The sequence below is a fragment of the Tamandua tetradactyla genome, chromosome 4 (assembly GCF_023851605.1).
Source record: "Tamandua tetradactyla isolate mTamTet1 chromosome 4, mTamTet1.pri, whole genome shotgun sequence".
NCBI lineage: Eukaryota > Metazoa > Chordata > Mammalia > Pilosa > Myrmecophagidae > Tamandua > Tamandua tetradactyla.
The window spans coordinates 43692687-43700394 of record NC_135330.1 but is presented as its reverse complement, the minus strand read 5'-3'; positions in this window follow the sequence as shown (position 1 = coordinate 43700394).

Here is a 7708-nt window from a genome sequence, read left to right as displayed (position 1 = left end):
TACCCAGGAAAAGCCATGTTTCATTTCTAGTCCAATCTTGTGGGAGTAACCATTTCTTAAACCTTACTCAGTACTATATGTTGGAAACCTGATTAGATTATCTCCAAGGAGATGTGACTCGCCCAAAATGTGGATATTAACTTTTGAACAGAGCAAGATGTGACTCTACCCATTCCACATGGGTCTGGATGATTTTACTGAAATCCTTTAAAAGAGGAAGCGTTTTGGAAAAGGCTTGAGATTCTGAGAGAGCAGAGAATGATGACAAAGCCATGAGATAAGAGATCCATGAAGCAGAAGCCCACGCTGCCAGAGACCTTTGGAGATAAGGAAGGAATATATCCCCTGGGAACTCCATGAAACAAGAAGCCTGGAGAGGAAGCTAACAGACATTGCCTGCTAATTTTTGTGAATTAGACATTGCCGTGTTCGCCATGTGTCTTTACAGTTGAGAGAGAAGCCCTGAACTTCATCGGCATTTCTTGAGTGACAGTAACCCCATGTTGGTGCCTTAATTTGAATTACAGACTTCCTTTAATTGTGACATTTTCTCAGCCTTAGAACTGTAAACTAGCAACTTAATAAATTCCTCTTTCTAAAAGCCGCCATTCTAGTTCTGGTATATCATATTCTGGCAGCTAGCAAACTAGAACACATATATATATATAAGAATTAAGGGGCCCACATTTCCATATTAGATGGTAAAATAGTTTTTGTGAAAAAGTGTTTGGAAATATATCTAAATTTTAGCTAACAACTTACTTAGCTTTATCTTTCCACTTCTTCCACATTGTTCTTAAATAGCTGATGGAATTGCCTATTCAGAAATGAAAAAAAAAAAAGAAAAGATACCAAAAAGTACCAGTTAAAGATTCATGAGTAGATATTAATAGAATACAGATAGTCAATAAAAAGGCATATTGAAAATAAGCCACAGAAAAATAACTAATCCAGGAAAAAACATAGATTTCAGATACATTTATGCTCTCAAAAACATTATAGGTTATTTAACAGATTTATCTAAATGAAAAAAGTGATAAAGTAACAGTAGGCATTAAAACATAAGCAATCTGTGGACAATAAAATTATAGAAGAGGAAAATAAACGTGTTGCATGAATGCACGTTAGATGCAATAAAATATGTAAATATTTCTGTAGAGAAGAATAAGATAAATCTTATTATATTCGGAATATCAAATAAAAACACATGGAAAATAATAAGACACAAATGTGAATAGAAAGACATTGGTAGAAATGGATAAGAAACAAATAAAATGCAATATATATGCAAAAAAAGCAGAATAAGTAAAATTCTTCATCTGAAAGGAAAAATCATTCATATATGAAAAGAAAATCAGAATATACACATTGATAGATCACCTGCTGTCCTAAGGAAAAATGAAATAGAGTGACCAAATGAAGATATGAAAATATTAAACTACAACATCTAAATATTATGCGCAACCAATTGGTAAGGGGAGTCACATGCAACAAAATCCCAAAGGAAATAGTAATTTGAGTATTTTGAACTTTATTTTCATTAAAATATAAAGATAAAAGATGAACAAACTCAAAAGTGCAATAAAAGGTTCTATAATACATGTATTATTATTTGATGATGTAATCTAATATAAAAATAACTAAAATTTAAGTAATTAAGAGTGAAAAATCTGTGATATGGCATGAATGAGCTTAAGATTTAAACACATTTAAATAAATTATGTCTAAATTATTAAGGAAGTTTTCATTATTGAATAAAATTTTAATGTGTCAATATATAACAAAATAATGTGTACTAGGAACAGTAGATTTAGAGGCATGCACTTGATAATTCCCACATCTTTCATACCAAAGAGTCAATAAAAATGTCTAAGAATGGTAGTACAATAAAGTAAGATAACAGAATTGGTAAAGCTAGAAATAGGTAATAAGCCCTAAGGCTCAATGTTTTAATCCACTATCTTTTAAGTAATGAAAATAATTGCTTGCCATTATTTAACACTAGGGTGAGTATTATGTTTCCTGGTTCTCTTAAGAAGTTAAAATATCAACATGGAAGATGTTATTTGTTACCTGCTGGCAGTTATTTTCTTTCATGTTTCTACTTTTGGCACAGACAAAAAGTTGGGAAAAACCTAAAAGACATAAAATCTTGAACACTCATTTCAAATTCCCTCAAAGATAATGCATGTATATATTAGAATTTTGGCCAACAGAACCTTGAAGAGAAATTCTGCTGAAGAGGGCTTGGGAAATATTTTCTTCATTTGAAAAAGAGACAAATGAGCGCAATATCACTTTCTTACACTTTGGAGAATGCCATTTGAGAATGTGACATCTGAGCTGCAGGTATCTGTGACAAAAAAAGAAGACTGAATCATATGTCTTTGGTAAGTTACTGACCCAATCCTGAAACTTCCTGCCTTCAAATATTTTGTTATGAGAATATAACTTTATTTAATTGATTTTCTATTATTCTATCAAACATATAACTGTCATACTAGCCAGAGCTTTTTGGTTTCTATCTACATTGGAAAGAACCTAAGTTACACAGTTTTCACAGACACGAACAATTCCTAACTTCTCCTTCTTATTAAGACCAGCTGTACTTTATCACCTCATCTGTTTTATTTTATAAATATGCCCTACATTATACACTTAGGTTGCCCTTCTATCGTCTATGCATTTGAATGACATCAACTTATATGAATATTTCAAATTGCTATAAAAATTCACATATACAAAATGATACAGAAAATAAAATGAAGATAGAAAACAAAAGGATATTAAAATAGAAAATAGCACAGAAGTAGAATTTTTAAAAATATCTTTATTATGTAAATCAATGTAAAGAAGTAAACTTAAAAATGAAGAGAAAATATTATCATTTTGGACCAAAATAAAAGTATCCTTTGCTTGAGAGATGTAGATGTAATAAACAACAGAGAAGATATAAAGGTAAAAAAATAATAAATTTATAGGTTACGACTACAAATTTCAAAAAAATCAGTGGCCAAATGAAATTAATATCAAAGGTTCACTTTAAGGCAAAATGCAATAGCTTGTCTGCAAGGTGGTTACAGCAGTTCAGATTCTCAGACCTTCTGAACTCCATATATCAACCAGATTTCTTCAAGAATAAATAATGTAGCATAATCTCAATTGACTAATATGAGCATCGATTTGAAAATCTAACTGTTAATAGAGAGGTGGGTATATTTATTGAATGAGTCCTTCTAGTTCTTTCAACTGCCAGAAGAATCCATGCCAACAAAACAATTTATTTAGAGTGCTTCTTCTGGAATTAGAGAAATATTAGTTAGCAGTACAGAAACATACAAAATGTATCTGTCTGTAGAGACTTTTCAGTCTGGTCAGAGAATATAGACAATTACCAATAAACATAGCAAAACACAAATTATCTTGATTTTAAAACTTAAAGAAACTCAACAAGCATCAGGTATTCTGGAGGGGTATAATTTAAAATGGAACGTTCTCCGTAAGTCTAATTGAAAAAGTGACATTTGAGCAGAAACGTGAATAAGGTAATAAGATAGCAATGTACAAAGCTGGTCGAAGAACATTCAAGATAGGGAAAATAGTTGGTGCAAATTTATTCATTGTAAATTCTATGAGGTTAGCTTAAGGGAAATGAGGAGCCATTAGAGTTTTTGATTATAGACATAGTATGATTCAGGTTTAGTTGTAGCAAGATTACTCTGGTGGCTCTTCGAAAATTGATGTAATTGAGCAATGTGAAAACATCAAGAAAAATGTGGAGGCTTTGTAGTAAATCAGGCAAGAAATAGCAGTGGTTTGGAACAAACTGAAACGACGTGGGCCCTGAGATTTAGTAATTTGGCATATATTTAAAATAAAGCCACTAAAATTCCTGATGATTTGAATGCAAGGTGAAAGAAAAGCAGACAGGAGTCAAGGATAATGTCAAGGTATTTGGACTGAGTAAGTGGAGGATAGAATTGCCATTAAGCGATATAGTAAAAAATGTGTTCTCAGTAGGTTTTATGGGGAAATTCAGGAATTAAATTTAGAAGATGAAAAACATTAGATTTTTGTTAAATATCAGTTTGGTGATGACAATTAGATCAAGTATACAGATTTGATGTTCAAGTGATATGAACAAAGTGATGATATATATTTGGAAGGATTATCAGTATACTTCTAATTTAAAGCTAAGAGATGGCATGAAATCTTCAAGGGAATCAATGTAGAGAAAAATAGAGGATGGAAGAGTAGGAAAGAGAAGAGAAGAGGAGAAAAGAGAAGAGGATTCTAGTTCATGAATATTGTTAGGGAAGTAGAGGGAAAATTCTAGAAAAAAAAAGGAGGAAAGATGGTTAACAATTTGGGAAGAAGGAAAATCAGGTAACTATGATATCTAGGAAGATAACTGAAGAATGTGTAAATTTGATACTATGTGTATCAAATTTTTCTGATTAATCATGTAAATTCAATATGTTCAATTGAAAATGAAGATTGTGACTTGCAAAAATGATTTTACTAACCTTTTAGGGCAAAAATCTGATTAGGGTAAAGCTACAAATAATTAGATCAGAGGAATTAAAATGAATATAGACATATATTCTAATGCAATCTAAAGGGAAGGGAATTAGCGAAACACGGTTCTGAGTTTTGTTATTTTTTTTTAAGAATATGGCTAAATAAAAATATATTTGAGTGTACATGTGTGTGAGCAATATATATACTAAAGGCTGTACTCTAGCAGAGTTAGGGAAATGTTGAAATGTAGTGGAAAAAAAGAGAAAATTGTTGGAATAATGTCCTTGAGCAGAGAAGTGATGGTGTCTACTGCACAAGGCATGTATGGGGGGCAAGTGATGGTTGAAATTACATGAGATTAGGGAATAATTATATAAAGGAAAAGAGAGAAAAACAGAATAAAACATACAGATACAAATGTTGTTTGGTAAGCGGAATAAAAATCTTTTCTAATTGCTTCAATTTTCTCAGTGAAGTAGGGTATCAAGCTAGAGTGATAATGTAAGAGAAGTTGTGGAGAATATGGGCAGGAAAAGAAAAATGGTAAAATAGTCACATCTTGATTAAGTGGTATAATGAAAAAATAACATTATTTCCTGGAAGAATTATGCTCCTCTGAAAACTAGTGGTCGTGTATTTAAAGTGAGATATATTTAGTCAGTTTGAACCTCTATTTCTTTTTCTGAACTGCTTTTGAAAAAAATACAAAATATATTGATGTTTTATATTATATATTGATATAAATAAGGCCAATGCAATTTTTCAAGAAAAACAAATTTTGTATGCTATATGCCCAGAGTCACATTTCATTATTTTTCCATGTGAGTACCCTGTTACTGCAGCACCATTTGTTGAATATTTTATTTGTTTTTTCTTTTCTTTATTTGCTTGTTTGTTTTGGGGAAGCGCATGGGCCTGGAATCCAACCCGGGTCTCCCATATGGTAGGTGAGAATTCTACCAGTGAACTATCCTTGCACCCCCTTGGATGAATATTTTTTAAATGTTGGATTTCTCAGTTTTCTTCAGTGTGGTTTATCTAGTTAATTATATGTTATTCCAATAGCCTTGTCAGGAATGACTCAGGAATGCTTACGAAATGGCCTTAGTCTAATTTCTCATTATCACTATAACTAATGCAATAGAATAACCTATTTTAAATGCAAAAATTTATAAAACTTGTGTTGAATATTCAAATCAAAATTAAACTATGTGTGACTGTTAAATGAGATAATCCATGCCATATTGAATTGTTAAATTTGATACCAATTCCATTGTTCAGTACCCAGCATATGGCCTCAACCTAATTGTAAAGAAACTTGGAGCTGCAGATGATTTTAGCAAGAATCTAACCAGGCTATTCCATAAGTAACAAACAATTTGCTTTTCTCCCTTTATCATACTATAAGTCCCTTTTGTATGCAAAGCAATGAAATTTTTGTTAATCCTACATTACAGGAAGCCCTATCTATTTTTTTCTTTCTTTTATTTTTTTTTATTTAATTATGCTCAAATTTTTCTAGCTTTGCTCTTTAGGAGCCCTTTTACATTTTAAAAATTAGTTATTTTTAAAATAATTTTAAAATAGTTAATTTTAAAATAATTAAATTTGAAAATACTTTAGTTGTAATATCTACAATTAAAATTTCTTTTTTAACGACGTTCAAGGGTATGATTCAGTAATCTTAATTATATTCACAATTTTGTGCTATCATTGTCAATATCCATTACCCCAATTTTTTCAAACAGAAACTCTGTAACCACTAAACAATAATTTTTTCACTCTCGCCCCCTTTCCCCTGTCCTTGGTAAACGTTAATCTACTATCTGTCTTTATGAAATTTGCTTCTTCTGGGTATTTCATTTAATGAGGTTAGTTTTGGTATGCCTTTTCAACTCATCTTCCCCCCAATTTTTTTTTTAACTTTTTTATTGTGTAGTGTAACATTTATACAAAGCAAAGAAATAAAAAAAGCAATAGTTTTCAAAGCACACTTCAACAAGTAGTTACAGGACACATTCCAGAGTTTGTCATACCATACGATCCTTTCAGATTTTTCCTTCTTGATGCTCCAGAATATAGTAGGCTAGGAGGCTAGAAGGCTTAATTTTTTATATTATGACAATTGAAATATTTTCTTTCTTTTTTTGTGAAGAATAACATATATACATGCACAAAAATACATTTCAAAGCACAGCACCACAATTATTTGTAGAACATATTTCAGAGTTTGATATGGGTTACAATGCCACGATTTTAGGTTTTTACTTCTAGCTGCTCTAAGACACTGGAAATTAAAAGAGATATCAATTTAATGATTCAGCAATTGTATTCATTTATTAATCCTATCTTCTCTGTATAATCCCACCATCATCTTTGATTTTTCCATCCCTCTCTTTAGGGATATTTGGGCTATGCCATTCTAACTTTTCCTTGTTGGAAGGGTCTGTCATTAATATGGGATAGGAAGATGGAACTGTCTGATATTCTGGAGAGGATGGGCTAGGTTTCAGGACTTATCTGGTCCAAGGACCCATCTGGAGTTATAGGTTTCTGGAAAGTTACCCTAGTGCATGGAATCCTTGTGGATTCTTATATATTTCCCTAGGTGTTCTTTAGGATTGGTTGGAATGGTCCTGGTTGGGGGTTGGCAGGTTATGATAGGTAGCAAGGTCTACCTGAAGCTTGCATGAGAGAAACCTCCAGAGTAGCCTCTCCACTCTATTTGAACTCTCTCTGCCACTGATACTTTATCAGTTGCACTTCTTTTCCCCCTTTTGGTCAGGATGCAATTGTTGATTCCATGGTGCCAGGGTCAGATTCATCTCTGGGAGTCATCTCCCAAGTCACCAGGGAGACTTTCACCCCTGGATGTCAGTCTCACATAGGGGGGAAGGCAATGATTTCATTTTCAGAGTTGAGCTTAGAGAGGATGAGGCCACATCTGAGCTGAGAGACAAAAGAGGTCCTCCAGAAATCACTCTTAAGCATTCCTATATGTAGTCTTAGCTTCTCCGCTACCTACATAAACTTCACAAGAGTGAGCTTATTTCTAAATTATGAATCAATATCTCTAGATTGTTCTTATTTAAAAACACTTTCTTTTTTTTTTCTTTTTTTGTTTTGACATGGCAATTTCAGGAAAGAATGATAGGATGGAAAATACAGATGAATAATAATAATTAGA